Source organism: Dermacentor andersoni, chromosome 2 (assembly GCF_023375885.2).
Source record: "Dermacentor andersoni chromosome 2, qqDerAnde1_hic_scaffold, whole genome shotgun sequence".
NCBI classification, from domain to species: Eukaryota; Metazoa; Arthropoda; class Arachnida; order Ixodida; family Ixodidae; genus Dermacentor; species Dermacentor andersoni.
The window spans coordinates 136579750-136595422 of NC_092815.1; the positions used below are offsets into that span (position 1 = coordinate 136579750).

Below are 15673 nucleotides of genomic sequence, written 5' to 3' on the forward strand. Positions count from 1 at the left end.
GGCATAAGCGTGACCATTATATAGGCACCTTAGGCAAGAACCGGGGTGAACGGGAGGGGTTACTACCGCGTGCCAGTTCTGTAGTATACTGCTCGAGAAACGCTGCGTGCTCGAACTCTCGGACCGCACATATTTTACCACAGATATTCGCCGCGGCTCAAACGGACTCCCAAGATCGAATAACTTTAGATTCGACCCGGGCTTTCGAAACGCCGAACCACAACTGGCGTCGCTATGGCAACGAATCTCATTACGAAGGAACCACTTGGGTTAATTAAGAGCGCCTGGCGCACACGTGACCTTAACTCGTCCTCACACGCGCATTTTTTATAGTGATTTGCCGTTCTGTTGCTATATATGTGCAGCAGGTCGCGGGATCAACTGTCTCCGAGACGGCCGCCGCACATCGATAACAGCAGAGTTCAAACACAAGTCTTTCTGTGCCGAGACTCCGGTGCGTGTTAACGAATTCTATGGGGGGGTCTAAATCAACAAGACTGGATAAAATAAATCAGAGCCGTCATAGTGACCCTGTCCATAATGCAGCCCATATATAAGTCATATAGACGTTAAGGATTATTATTATTATATAATACTGCGGTCAATATTATGACCGCAGTATTATTACTGCGGTCATAGTAATGGAATACCACGTGACAGAAGGAACTGGAAATTGCACTCGATCATAACCCCCAATGCAGAGAACCTTCTAAATTTTTTCTCGTCCTTCTTGCGGGCATCAACTACACAAAGCCAAAAGGACATTACAGTACGGCTCACCAGAATATGGAAAAAAGAAGAAGAAGAAGAAGAAGGAACAATAAAGGTGACGGGAAGCGAGTTGCAACAGCGCAAGCAACCGGCCAGACGAAATGGGAGCATAATACTAACTGAGTTAAAAACAAACTTCGCAAAAGTAGACCAGTTCAGAACCTCAGAAGGCCTAGCACGAAAGAAAAAGAAAAACAACGAGGGCGTAAGCGCCGGAAAAAGGTATGCGATGATACATTGTCGGCTGCTATTTTCAGAAAACTCGGCCTGTTTCTTTGTTCTTGCTGATGAGCGCTATATTCGGCTATCTTCCAGTGACTATATATATATAAACTATTTACATGAAAACAAACGGCTTGATTCTGGAGACTAAACTGAATAGCTTTTTCGACAACAATATATTCTTTTTTTCTTCGGTTACTTCAAAAACGTCAGGTTCTTTTTTCTCTCTGACTCCACGATAGTTGCGATCCACCAAAAATCCCACGACCCATGTCCTTCTTGTATTAGTTGAAAGTTTCTGCCGTTCTGAAGCATGCATGTCGACGACATTGAAGCGGGGCAGCTCGTATAATGCGTATGCAATTGCAATGAACACCAACCATGCAACTATGTATAATGCAAGCCGAATGACTCTCACAACCAAGTACCGGCGAAATAAGCCCAGTCACGAATACGCTTAACTTAAAAGGTTATGGAAACACTACATCAGTTTACATGTTGATAAAGTAGCTTCCAGAACTCCGTTTTTCTTCTTATTATAATTATTATTTTGCGAGAACAGGTTGATTATCAAAAGAGAAAATGAAGTTTAAAGTTCAATTTCTTGAATTTCGCACCAGATCTCCAGCGCCTGAATGTCAGTGTGCTGCAACAAATTTCCGTCTTGTTTCTTCTTTTTTTTTCGTATTGGGGACCCTGTGGCTCACTAAAAGTTCTTAAAACTCACTGAGTCATTGTCTCTTTTAGAATAAAATGCAGTACATCTTCACCGATTAAAAAAAAAAAATTAATAGCCTCAAGCATATAGACGCTGTCAAAATCCATGACGTAACGGCGGGTATATACGTGCGGTAACCTGAAAGCGGCGGCGTTCAATTCCGACTTGTGTTCTTGCGTATTTTATTGCTTACCAAGCCTTTTTTCATGGTAAGGGTGGCCTTTACGACATCGTAGAAAGTCAATTAACTGATACGGCTAAAATTATTTGTTTGTCTTAAGTGCTCCTTTGACTACGGTTCCACGCTGATGGCGGCTGATTCGTATAGCCTAACAGGACTTCGTGAGTTTGTAATCTCTCTTACACAAACTACGCTCTTCGAGACTATTTTTACAAGCTCTCGCTTACCAGCACTGTAACGCTTTCAAATAAGGCTCATGCAGAAGCTGAAGCCCGTACATGAGCTCATCCGATACAGTTACCGCGTTATAAGATACGACCGGCATTCCCCAGCGTAACTGCCTACATGCGCATCAATCCATCTCTTCCAGGCTCATATCGTATAAACGGCGCAAACCTGTCCACGTATTTTTCTATGACAAATCGGACTTCTAAAAATATTCTCGGCGTGTTTTTGGTACTTCATAACGACGAACGCTGAGAGCGCCACAAACACAACGGAGGAAGACAAAAAAGAAAAGAGAGAGAGAGAGAGAAACGAAATATGTGCGCGCGCAGTAATTTCCGTTCAGACTCGTTTTCCAAATTCAGGGCACGGGCATCAAGAGCCGAGAAAAGGATATTGAGTTTCGTTACCCCGAACTAAGTACCTAACCGCTCCCAGAGCGAATGACGTTTCAATAACGATAAAAAAAAAGCAACAAACGATTTCCACATCTAAGCTAAAAGAAATATACCAGCAATCGCACCCTGCTTCCCCAGCCAGCTGGCTGCAATCTAAATCGCAGCTTCACACCGTTTCCTGAATGATGAGCGCAATCGACGTGCGCCGTCCCATCGAAAAGTAAGATCATTTCAATTTGTAAGAGCACCGGCTACGTGTGAGCTAGGTACTATTTAATTTCTTGAAAAGTGGAGGGGACTTGCTTTCGCTTAATTTAATCAGCGAGCTCTTCCGGAGGAATGATTACGTTCAACAAGAAATCGAAACACGTTACTTAAGCTTATAAAAAAAAAAGAGAGGGGGGACGAAAATAAGCCATTTCCAACGCGCAGGATCGAGTGCAGAATTCCTCCCTATATTCCTCACTCGCGAAATTACTAGGGAGGGTAATGTAGCAATCCAGAAGTACATAGGAGTCGTGTGCAGTGAATAGGGAAAACCCTCCATTGGCTAAGTCTCTCGATCACGGTGCGATGGATAAGCTCAGCTTTATACAGCAGAAGCAAGACGAAGCATGTATAAGAGATACATGTCGAAGGAGAAAGCACAGGCACTTTCATGCTAACGCTAGTGGTAAGCCGAGCTTCAAACGACTGGTTAATGTATTCGACAAGAGTGTTCGCCCGTAAGCATCGATAAGGGCAAAGATGAAGAAGGAAAGAAAGAAAGAAAGAAAGAGAAAGAAAGAAAGAAAGAAAGAAAGAAAGAAAGAAAGTGCTAAATCAAATATAGATACAGGATGCACGAAGCATGACTTCGCGACTTCTAAAAATATTCTGGAAATATTCCAGAAGTCTGGCTATAAGCCACTGCCACTCTGGAGTGCGCGGCGCTCTCAAACTTTCTCGCGTGCTCGAGACCGGCCGTGGTTAAGCGCGAGAAAACAGACGAAAAAGGGGCGGGAAAAATGTGATAAAAGCTCGAAAGGCTGTGTACCTGCTAAACAGACACTATCTGGAAGACTGTTTGACTGCTACGTCTGACCACGCGCCGCAGGCATCCCGTGGCAATTAGCGACCACTATCTCCGGTTGGTAAGCAGTCAACTACAGCTGCAGTGATCGAGCAAATTACGTGTACGATATGTATGTCCCCAAACATCTATGATTTCGTGAAACTAAAGTGAACTCCGGGCCCTTCTTTAAAACTTTGGTAACAAAGAACGACGAGATTCTCACGCGGGTCATCTGTCTGTATGGCTGAATGTATAAACTTTTCATCGGTCTCGACCTGCACGTCACGAGAAATAATTCCTCCCCATTGCCAACACATCGACCGCCGCTGGTTGATACAAGGGGAGGTGAATGCGTGAGAGCAAAAATGGAGAAAGATGGAGATCAGCTTTGTGTCCAAACGGCTCCTTATCCGAGCCACCGGGAGCTCGTGGGAAGCTGCACGATCGCCTTTTGTGTCGGCTCTAGGCATACACGATATTCACGTTGCGCCGATGTTTTTCAAGAGTTCTTAAAACATTGCCTGCACGGATACATTCACCGGTATATGTAGTTCCATATCGCCGCCACAGTCGGTAACTAATAACCATCCTTGGTGGTGGTGGTAGGAGTAGTAGTAAATGACCGACACCATCGGCCAGCTTGGATTGCAAGGTCAAACTTACCCAAATAAAATGTTTCGCCGCGGACACATCGCAGGCGACGTCGAGGGCAAGCGTACGCGTATACTTACGCTCGCAGCTCACGACGCGGATCCTACAAGGTGAAGGCACCCGACGAAGCCCGCCTCAAGAATACTCTCCCGTCCGCGCGCGCTGCGCCGCAGGATACGGCCGTCGTCATTCGCCGCTGTCCTACACCAACACGGCCTCATCGCTCTAGCGCGTCCACGCACACGCGGCTCGACGCTTCGCCAAGAGTGGCACTGCGCGTCGCTCGTCGCAGTGACATCAAGCGAGCGTCGAATGACGCAAGCCGAGTGCACGCACATCTATACAGGGGGCGCGTTCAAGTTGGCGCGGCTGTCGATCATGAGCGGCGCCGAACCGAGAATGGAAAACCGTCGCGACAGAGCTCGAATAGCTCTGCCACTCCCCTGGGCTGTTTACTGTTGAAATACTTGTTGACGCGAAAGTGTGAAATGACCTATTCAGAGAAAAAGCCGGCGGCGTCTGTAGCAGCGAAAAATCGGCACCTGACTTCCCATTGGCTGTGACGCCACGTCAGGAGCATGTATACCGCTATGGAGTCTGCATGAAGCATCTACATCGTCGGCGTCCGCAACCTGGGCGGCAGCGAAACGTCGGTGGCGTGCGGCGTTGGCACCGCAGGCTGCATGCTGGCTCGGGCAGCAAGTACCGCTATGGAGTCTGAAGCATCTACAAAGTCGGCAGTAGAGAAACGGGGCCGTCCACGCACCGCATACGAATAAGGGAGCGAAAGAACGCAGCAAAACGAGTGAAGAGGCAGGCAGCGAAATCCACCATCGTCGTGAGCTCTCCAAATACACGGCGGGCGGAACCAGCATTAACGCAAGCATTACTAGCAGCACGAAACTCGAAGGACCGCTCAGCGGCATTCAATCGGACATTAATGTTTTCGCATTCGCAACTCATAAGCAGTGCTTAGCAGTCCTCGCATTTTTTTTTTTTTGGGGGGGGGGGGGGGATAGCAATTATATGGTGTTAGGAATGGCCGTACGGGGTGACAACGTGCCAGCTATTTCAGCCCGCTGCACGTGTTCCTATCCAACCTGACGGGGCGCACTTCAGAGAACTGCGAATAAACCGGCAGTCACGTGGCGCGGGGTCAGCTCAGGAATGTGCTACCCGCCAGCGCCACCCCTGACGGAGCAGAGTTCTACGAAGCCCCCCTGACGTCGGCTCCGGACCTTTACACCTGTGTGTGTGTGCAACACGAGTATGTGAGCCCACCTCCTCCAAAAGGGCGGGTCATCTTCGGTGACATCAAACGGTGGCGTCGAACGATGACTGGACGAACGTTTCCGTTCGCTTGGAATCAAGGGGGGGACAAGTGCTTATAAGCAGCGGTTGTCGGCTGCGAGAGGGTGTTCATTGTCATGCTCGAGATGTAGTAGTGAGCTGTGTGCTCGTTGTCGTGCGAGAGATGTACTCGTGAGCTGTGTGCTCGTAAGCTGTTTGCTGTATGCGTCGTCTTGCGGGCTCTATATGGGAGTCACGCTAGACTGCGATGTATGTCTTGTTCAAAATGTTAATATGTCAATAAATCCTGTTCACCGAGTTCCTCTCTATGACCGTCAACTCTTTCAAATGGTGGCAGCGGCGAGATCGTCCGACGACTCCTACATCTGTTTGACAGCGATGGAATCGTCCGACGAATCTAATAATGGACACCCCAGGAGCATGTTTGCCGTCGCCGTCGCCGTAATGTTCCGTATGAAGTCCAAGGGCGATGACACCGTCGCCGCGCGTCGTATGCGGTATGTGCGAGGGAAAGCACACGAGGGCAGCCCACATGGATGGGGGCAGGGAGGGGGGGGGCAGCTTTGAGCTTCGGCAGCAACTGCGTATTTCGCAACCGGGTGCAAGGGGAACTGACGACCCAGGCTTAATATCGCGCGCGAAACGGACGAGAGCTTGGGAGGGAGGTGAGGAGTGGCTTTTAATCCGCCAGCAATGCGTTTTTTTTTTTTTTTTGCGCGGCGGTGTGCGGTCGCAAGTGCCGTATATTGAAAGCGATCTGCAGCCGGCTCATGCCTTTGTGCGTGCTGTTTTCTCGCCGTTGTTTGCGTTAAAGCGAGACAGCACGAAGGTCACTTCGCTCGCTGCTGCTGCCACGCTTGCTCATGCTAGTATTTTGACAGCGAGTGTCCGCGCGCGATCATGGAGTGTGATGTATTCATGTTTGCCTGCGCAAGCTGCTACCATGCTCGTCAATTCAGTTAGTAAGCGAATATTTCCAAGTTTATACGGCCGATAAAAGCTACTATCCTTTCTTCGTATAACTGGCTACTAATTCGCTATCGCTGCTACTGGATCTCTCCACCTTGAGGGTTTCCGCAGAACTACTACGTCAAACACTTGCCTTTGCTTCATGCGTTGTCGACAAGTTCGACTTCGCCCTGCCATCTGCTAGCCGTCTGGTTAGCTCAGATGGTAGAGCGGCTGCCCCGGAAAGGCGGTGGTCCCGGGTTCGAGTCCCGGACCAGGACGAAGTTTTCTTCAACTCTGAGGCTTTTCTTTCGAGGAACCCGTATGGGTTTCCTTAGCAGCAACTGCTATGAACAGGTGGATGTCTAATTTTCCCTTTATTAATCGCTATCAATGCTTCGCCTTTCGGGCAAAACTGAGACTTTCTTGTTTGTTTGCTTATACGGTGGGCTCTTTCCGAGACAGGTTGGGGAATACAAACTCAATACGAAACCACGTATTTTATCGCAACCAAATAATTATTTGTAAGTGTAATCTGTTTCTTAAGAAAATCAAAGCTGTATTTACATTCAAAACACGGTGAAACAACACCCTTTAAACAACGCTCTTTAACCTGGCAACTTTCTTTCAACAGTATCAACAGGTTCGGCCGCTGCAAACGCTCTGAATTGAGTGTGTTCCAATCGGCACTTGTTTTTACCAAGAAATAATGCTTAAAGACATCAATGCCGAATTAATAAGGCGTTAAAACATAATTATTTATCTGGGAGCTAGATACGCTGCCAGAGGATCGTAAGCACAGTCTAGTGGATCCACATTTAAGCTCCTCGTCTATATAATCGGAACAGGAACTTCGACATTCCTACGGGCAGCAAGCATTGTAATTAAGGCTTGCCCTATTCAGTGAGGCTGTAACTGATTGCGTTCGGTTGTAACAAGAGAGCACGAACTTAGCTTAGGTTCACCACAGACGGTATGCGCACGTAATGAATAAAACATTCCCATGACACGGCTGATTTTCGTAGCGCCGCGCCGACCATCTTGGAGACCACGATGCGAGGACCTGCGTTTTCATGAAAGGTGGCACCAATATCTAGCTAAATTATACTCGTATAACCTTCAATTAAGCACAGCGTTGTCGTCGTAAAAGTCGCTGCCACTTGCCATGCGTGCGCATGCACGGTGAGCAAGCGAAGCTGACACGCGACTGGATACATGTCGCTCTCACATCAACCATTTCGCACCGTAACAAGGACGCGCGCTTTACCGGAGCGCCTATCAACATGAAAGATGCAAAAAGATGAAGCACTCGGGCAACGTATTTTGTGCGTCTCACGTATTTTTCGACAAAAAAGAAGAAAAACGAAGCCAAGAAAAGCCTCTCGTTTCACGCAAGAAAGAAACACGACCGCGAACACAAGTGAGCGCAGAGGTCAGTGGACCGGCGCACATTCCTGAAATTCAAAGCACGCCGCGTCCCGCGGCGGCCAGCCGCAGATCGCTTCGGCGCGAAACCAGCCGACGCCGTCGCGAGGCCAGTAGATATAGGTATAGGGGAAAAGCCGAGGGGCAAAGCGAGCTACAGACTCGACGACCCTTCGGCAGCCGAGAAGTCGCAAAACAAGACACGAAGAAAAAAAAAGAAAAGGCGCGCGCTCGCGTAAACACACAAAGAAGCGGGCGCGCGCGCGGCCGCGTGCACAACGAAACGAAAAGCAGGAAGGACGGGCCGGCGCAACCGGTAATCGCATTCGCGTCGCTCGGTGCCCCAGCCGGAGGGGACCACCGGTTGCGCATTCTCCACTTTCGACGCGGCCGGCAGCAGGGGAGGAAGGGGGGCGGACTAGGCGCGTGCGTTCGCACAAAGGGCCGCCGCCATCCGCGATATTGCATTCCGATTCGGGCAGCGCGACGCCGCGTGTTTCGGCTCGGGAGCGTGTGCACCTCGGTGCGGACAAATAAGGGAGGCGCAACGCGCCTACATTCGGGGCAAAGACGGAAAGCTCGCAACGCGCGGCGAACGTAAGCACACCGCGAGGCGGGCTTACCCGTGCACGGCTATAGGTTGCTCTACGAACGCGACATGGCTGCCGACCTCGCGTGCGAGATGGAGATGTAATGCCAAAGAGCTGGCAGTGAGAATGGCGGCACCAGCTCGCGCTTCATTTCCAACAATGGTGCGGCGTAGCACGCCGCCGCCTTCTGTGGGTCAAAGGAGGAGATGAGCGGAGAAGCGTGCTCGCGGTGGTTCGAGCCCTGGGCAGCATAACCGCGTAGATTTTCACGGGAACAGAACAAGGTGCTGCAACACACGGCGACGATACTCAATTTGTAAGACTTCGGTTCCGAATCAGGGCACCCGAATGTGCGCGGAGGTCCCTGATCATGCGTCTCCTCTAACAGCGCGCCTTCTTTCACCACGTTTTATACGATTAAACAGTCCCAGGAGGGTAGACACAAGAAGAAAGGGAGCCCACATATAACGTTGACTTAAGAAATTACGAATTCCTGTTTAATGTAGAAAATGCCGTACAATTCTCGGCAGCTGGCGAGAAAGGGAGGCGAATAGATATTTCTGTAGTAATACAGCGCCACGTGCGTTATATCTCTCCCTGTATGCCGTGCCATCTTGTGTTCCAGTCGTGCACCATGACTTACCAACTAGCCGAACAAGCTACCACAGCCGGGTCGATCTATTTCCGCCCTAATTGGCTGGCCTGCTTGTCCCACTGGTGGCTGGTCCCACCAGTGTTTGCAGTATTTTTCAGTATGTTTTATCAAGTTCTGTTCTCAGCAAATGGCGCTCGTTTTTATCATTTATTCACCGTAATATCTTATGTAATGTTACGTAACCACCTATGTAATGTCTGTAAAAGGGCCTTTAGGGTACACGAAAAAAAAAAAAAAGAGAGGAACAGCGTCGGCGAAATGTTAGTTCACAATTATTGCGCAAACGAAGAGTTGCGAGTTATTACGGACACGCGAGGCTGCAGCACCATCACCTTAAATGAGATGCAAACGCGCGAGCTGCGCCAGCGGTGACAGCCTCAGTTTAAGCTCGCGAAGTCGGTGCGAAAGAAGAAATCGCGCATCTCGAAACCGCGTGATCCAGTCACCCACGCGCCTACGCCGCAGCACACAAGAAAACGACGTGCAAGAAAAGATGGAGAGCCAGACAGACACGGAATCCGCGTACGCACGTGCAATACCGGTGGGCTCGGCGTGGGAAGTTTGCTCGTACTCGCGGCAGCCAAAGCAAACACCACGAACCCCATCAATCTCCGAGGTAGACAAAACTAACAGCTCGCAGCAGGAACGCGAGCGAGAACGCAGTCTATTCTGGCTGGCTCAAAAAACAGAGGCACAGTAACGGGCACTATATATTTCTTCGCTCATACACCACCCGTTTGTATATAAGACCAACAGTTTCATTCCAGACGCCGTTATGCAACCGAGTCAGGGGTCACGTACGTATCTGCTCGCCTAAAATGGCGTCAAAGCTAGCGAGCAAAGAAATAATTGAAGTAATGAGGGTGCTTACTACGTCGATACTTTCAAGTTAACTAATTTTTGCAGGTTTTCCCCGACTGTGTCTATAAAGATTCCCGGGAAGCCTACGACACTAGATGTACAGGCGTAAGAAAGAAATATATTATTTATAGGTGACCCAGTTACTTTATGCCAGCCCATAATATTCAACTACTGCCAGTAAGCTGCAATTAAGGCGGAATGCACAATCAGATTTGACTTTATAATGTGTTTCATGATGTAACAGTGCACCCAGCCACGCTTAGGCTCACAAAACTAGCGAGAGACAGCATTATTTGCGGATTGCGTACGTTTAACTGGCTTCCTTCTGACATAACCATTGTAAGTAATAGAATTTCTCTCATTCAAAGCAACCGGAGTGAGAATTTAAAGTTCCTTTCCCGAATTTCCCGAATTGACAAATTCTCAGAAATCTTTGCAGAAGGGTTGAAATCTGGGCCAGTTCGTACATACTTGAACGAAAAAGCCAGTCAAAAACACAAAGGACAAGAGGAGAGGCTCACACCACAACGACTGGACTATCAACCAACCAGAAATCTCAGAAATCTCCAGGTTTTCCCTGATGGTATACACCTTGTTAAATAATACCGGCACAACGTGCGTACAAGAAGCGGCAAATATCCGTTGCGCCTGAAAAGCGCGCCTCACAACACGACTTTGTCGCCGTATACAATTCGACGCCTTTAGGCGCGAGGACTGAGGTGGTAAGGTTCATCGTGCACTTGTCCAATCAGAAGCACGTACACAGCGACTGCAACGTCTGCCAACAAACTACGAACGAATGCGACGGCACGGCGGCGATTAGCAGGTATACGCATGCGAAACGAAATTGCATCGCGTTGGTCATTGCGCGCATACAGCTGAGCCAAGACAGGGACCTCGGACGTACGCACAACGCCGCTAGCGATGCACGTTCTTGGCTGGCCTATAAACATATCTTCGACTGCAGGATCGTCAAACACTCTGCCTCAACTTTCCGGCAAGCTCGCCAAATTGAAGGAATGAGACCTCGGCACTCGACGAGCGGAGAAAAACAGCGGCACGCTAATCACCCTCTCGTGTATAGAAGTTCGTCCGCGAAGCCCCTCCTCCCCTCCTCTTCGCCCCCCGCGTCCAGATGGGCAACAGACCTCACACACACACACACACAAACACACACACACACACACACACACACACACGCACGCACGCACGAGCTGCGCCACGAGCCAAGTGAAACTCTCCGATGCCATCCACACGGCGTGGTGCTGCACGGAGGTGTGTGTGTGTGTGTGTGTGTGTGTGTGTGTGTGTGTGCGCGTGTGTGCGTGCGTGCGTGTGTGTGTGTGCGTGCGTGCGTGTGTGTGCGTGCGTGCGTGCGTGTGTGTGCGTGCGTGCGTGCGTGCTGGGAGGGGGAGGGGGCTTGAGAGCCAGAAAGTTGCCAGCGCCAGAAAAAACCCGAGTGGGCGAAATGGTCCCAGCCGTGCGACGACGACCAACCCCCGCATTACCTCGCTCGCAGGTTGGCGGGAGCCCGCACGACTCCGCCGCGCATCTGAGGGCGAAATAACGGTCGCCCACGATGCCGTAATGACAATGCATCGCGCAACGAGTTCTCACGTCATGTCGAAACACGCGTCTTAATTCCTCTCTCCGCTTCTATCCGCCCCATTTTTTTATGGTTATTTTTTTTAAGAAACCGAAGCCGCGGCGAGGGATTAAAATATACGACCGGCCACATTTCTCCCAGCCGTCCTCTCTGCTCCTTAGTTTTATCTTTCTCCTCCTTTTTTTATTTTTTTTTCCGTCCCACCCCACGCCGCCTCAGGCGCGGCCGGGCAGCCTCTTCATTAGCGCGCAAAACGCCGGCGCCCATGCAGAAAGCCCGGGCCGGCGTTCGCACATTAGCCGGGCTAATGAGGGCTTCCCGGCGTGTATGTCTATATAGCTCCACAGCGCAAGCCGACCCCCCCGAGACACTGTTTATTGCGTGTACATCAAACGCGATGCGGCGGACTTCAACGCGCCGGCCGTCTGGGTTATTCGCGTGCGCAGTGCACGTATAATACACGCACGGCTGGACTGCATTCGAGCCAGTATACAGCCAGTCTTATTCTACGGTAGTAGGGCTGATTGCGGGCAACGGGCGCGCCAACGAGCTCACCGACACGCGAGCTATATACATACAGCACGTACACGTCAGCGCGGTCAGCTGAATGCGGTCGGAGAAACGCGTGCGCCGAGCTTTTTAGAGAAATGAACGCCTCGGCACCAGCAGACTCTGTCCACTTTGCCGCAGGTACACGACAAGCCTGCGGCATGCGCGTGTTCAATGCATTCATCCGCGCCTCCAATGCATTCACCTCTGTATCTCTTTGTGCGCCAAAGGTACAACAACCTAAGCTGTTCACATGTCGATGAGGGTATATCTATTGCATGGGCTTGTCGGCACGGCTTCTTCTACTTCGTTGTAGCGCAGGTAGAAAGAAAAGAACACAGGAAGGCACATTAGACAAACACACAGCGCTGTGTGTCAGCGCTTTGAGTTTGTCTACAGTGTGCCTATTTGCGTCCTTGCCGTTATGCCTGCGCTATACAACAAAGCAACAAAGTAGATGTTAGCAGGTGTTCGTCAGACTCTGCTCTTTTCGTCTCCCCAATTCTCTCTCTTTCCGCTTGTCTTCCAGTTCACCTTGTTAGAGTGATGACGTGGATGAGACAAACGACCGTTCGCGATGGGGCGTGTAACGGCGAGGCGCGTTGCGCGAGTGCGGAGAGAGAGAGAGAGATGAGGGGGAGAGGATGCTGCAACGAGTGATACCGTGCAATAACAGGGGCGGTCGCCGTCACCTGGAACGGTGCTCAAGCGATTCGATCCATTTACTACCGAAGCTTCGAAGGCTAAGAAGGAGCGAAGCAACGTCCATGCTTCATGACACGATTCGTGAAGCTGTGGGCGGTTCGAATCTATCGCCAAGAGCCATCAAAGTTGCGCACTCGAATTTGCTGTAGGAAGGTGTGATGGTTCCAGCAAGTTGCAAGTCCAGCGTTGTCCTGTGCGTTTCTTTATTCTTGTGCTTGCGTCAATAACTGCTGGTACCATCACACTATTATCATGCACCAACAGTGCTAGAAAACAACCCAACTCAATTGCTATATATGAACTCCACTACGCCTTATCCACCTCCGCACCTAGAAATACTAGAAAGTTCTTTACGAGTCGACAAATACGAGTAACATTCGTTTCGCCTGCATGACGCCAACAAAATGCTTTCCGCGGTAATGCCAACCACAGACGTTTTGCAGCCACCAATACTATAAGAGACAGTCAGCAGAAGCGCGAGAACAAATCACCAATTACTGCGTGTGCTTCTGACGTGTGGCATCACGCAAACTATAATCGCTGACCTAAATGCAGCAGGCGCCGGCCGTCACAATAACATCGGGGCTGAGTGACACCCCACAGGACGCTCCGTGGGACGGGTTCAGTTCACTAACCTGTATAGAGCCATCCGGAGCAGTGCTATCGCGACCCGACAGACAACAACGCATGTTTTTTTTTTTTTCATATTTGAATTTTTTTCTTTTAACGGTTTACAAGCTTTATATTCAAGGAGAAAAGGAGAAAGCGCAACCGTAACTCAAGCTTTCTTTGTACTGATTTGTTGTAAAGAAAACGTCACTACTAGATATGATTGATTGATTGATTGATCGGAAGTAACGTCCCAAAAGAGCACAGGGTTATAAAAAGAGGCTGTATTGGATAGCTCCAGATTGGTTTCAACACTTTTATTAAACGTGCACCAAAAACGTGGTCACACACATGTTATGACCCCACCGAAATGCGGCCTCCACGGCCAGGTGTCGAGCCCGCGACCTCGAGCGAGATCAGCAACAGAACGCCAAAAGGCTCAATCCCACCGGCGACTTGAGGCGGACGCGCGACCACTTGCGAGTGGCGGCCAAAAAGGCGACTGAAGGCGACCGCGATGCTCACACCGGCCGGCAAGCCCGGCTGAGCGCGACCTGCAAGTCGCGTTCCCGCAGATTATCGTCCTCAGCGAGAACTCTAGAGGGATCTACGCAGTCCGCGCGCACCTCGCAGGTTTCGCGTTCCGACAACAGCCATGGATTTCGATTCCAGCGAAGAGCAAGACGTCGTCATTGTGCTGGTGTGCTCTGGTGTGCTCTGCCGTGCACGTGTCAGCTGTGGCAGCGCGGAAGCCTCTGAAGAAAAAGCGACGCTAGTGTGTTCACCCGTGCCTCCGTTCGCGATAAGTGGCCGGCCACGCTAGTCGCCTCCTGCCCGAACTCCGCGCGCAGGACGAGGAGTAATATCGATAGTAAGTTGTAATTTCTAGTTTGCGTTGCGTGGTAATCGGTGCATAATTCATCGCGCATTATTTTGCTGCTGTTTAGCTTCCTGCGAATGCTGCCGCGTACATTCGACACGTTGCTGGAACCGCTGCGCCCCATGCCAGCATCACGAGGCAAGACACCAATTATACATTCCTGTAATCTGTCATGACGGCGTGGACTTTCTATTTGGTGCGACGCAGGAGGACGCTGGATGAAAAAAAAAAAAAACATGCTAACACAACTTTCGGTGCTCCGCCGATTCGTTTAGCAGTTTTGCGACCACGGTCGCGCGACTGAAAAATCGAGCAGCGAACGACTGGCCCAGAATAGTCGCTTTTCGAGAAAAGGGACCATTTGCGACTGCTTTTCTTTGCGACCAGCTTGGTCGCGCGACCGCTGTCAATCGCCGGTGTGAATGGGCGATGGCCACTGAGCCATCGCGGTTGGCTGGTCCTGGCGAACGCGAACTGTTAAATACGTGAGGCAATTTTATTGTGTTTTGTGATGCCAAGATTTGTAGACTACAAGCACAAAGTACAGTGCTGAAGGACACCCTGGCAAGAAGAAAGCTTGACGAGGCCAGGCGCGTCCACCACAACAGGCAACAACAGCAGTGAGCATAGCGTAGAACAATAACTGCAGTGAAGCGTAGCTTCGTTTAAGACATTAAGCGCATCAGATATTCATGGCACTTCCCTGTACATAAATATATACACTCTACATACGTGTACATATCGGGCGCACATTCAGGCACGTTAGTACGCGCAAACGCTTTACCTAATTGCCAGCATCGCAAGTAACACAGGTATAATGGCACGTCGGATGAAACGTAACGGCAGCTATGATTGTAAACACACCGTGTATGCATCAACCGATGAAAGGGCTTCGACCGCTGCGCATATGCGACCACCGCGAAGCCGGGTACCACATAGGGCGCCCAATGCGGATCACCCTGGAGCACGTACATTTACGCAGTAACGTGTTACTCCCGAGACGTTTCTATGCTGAGTGGCATCGACGATACGCCCACAGCCATGTGACGCCGCCACCTGCAGTGTTGCCATATCTGCCCTGTCTCGAAGAGCGCCGCACCTTATATTTACGTCTCACTTTCACTCGCTAAGCCACAGGGAATGTCCAGGATATTACGTCGCGCGCACGTAACGCGGTGACTTATTTTACGCGCCTCCAAGCGGATTTCACCGGACGTCCCAAAACATTCAGTAAATGTGGACTGCGTCACGTTCTACACACACAACGGAATCACACGAGAGGATAGATATGCCGTGTTGCGCTCAAATTCGCGT

General features: G+C 50.2%; 1 protein-coding gene across 1 annotated transcript in view; it reads right to left on the reverse strand.

Moving 5' to 3' along the window:
- Nucleotides 1-15673, reverse strand: part of RhoGEF3 (Rho guanine nucleotide exchange factor 3) — a 435033-nt gene that overhangs the window by 296631 nt on the left and 122729 nt on the right. The gene's annotated exons all lie outside the window — the stretch shown is intronic.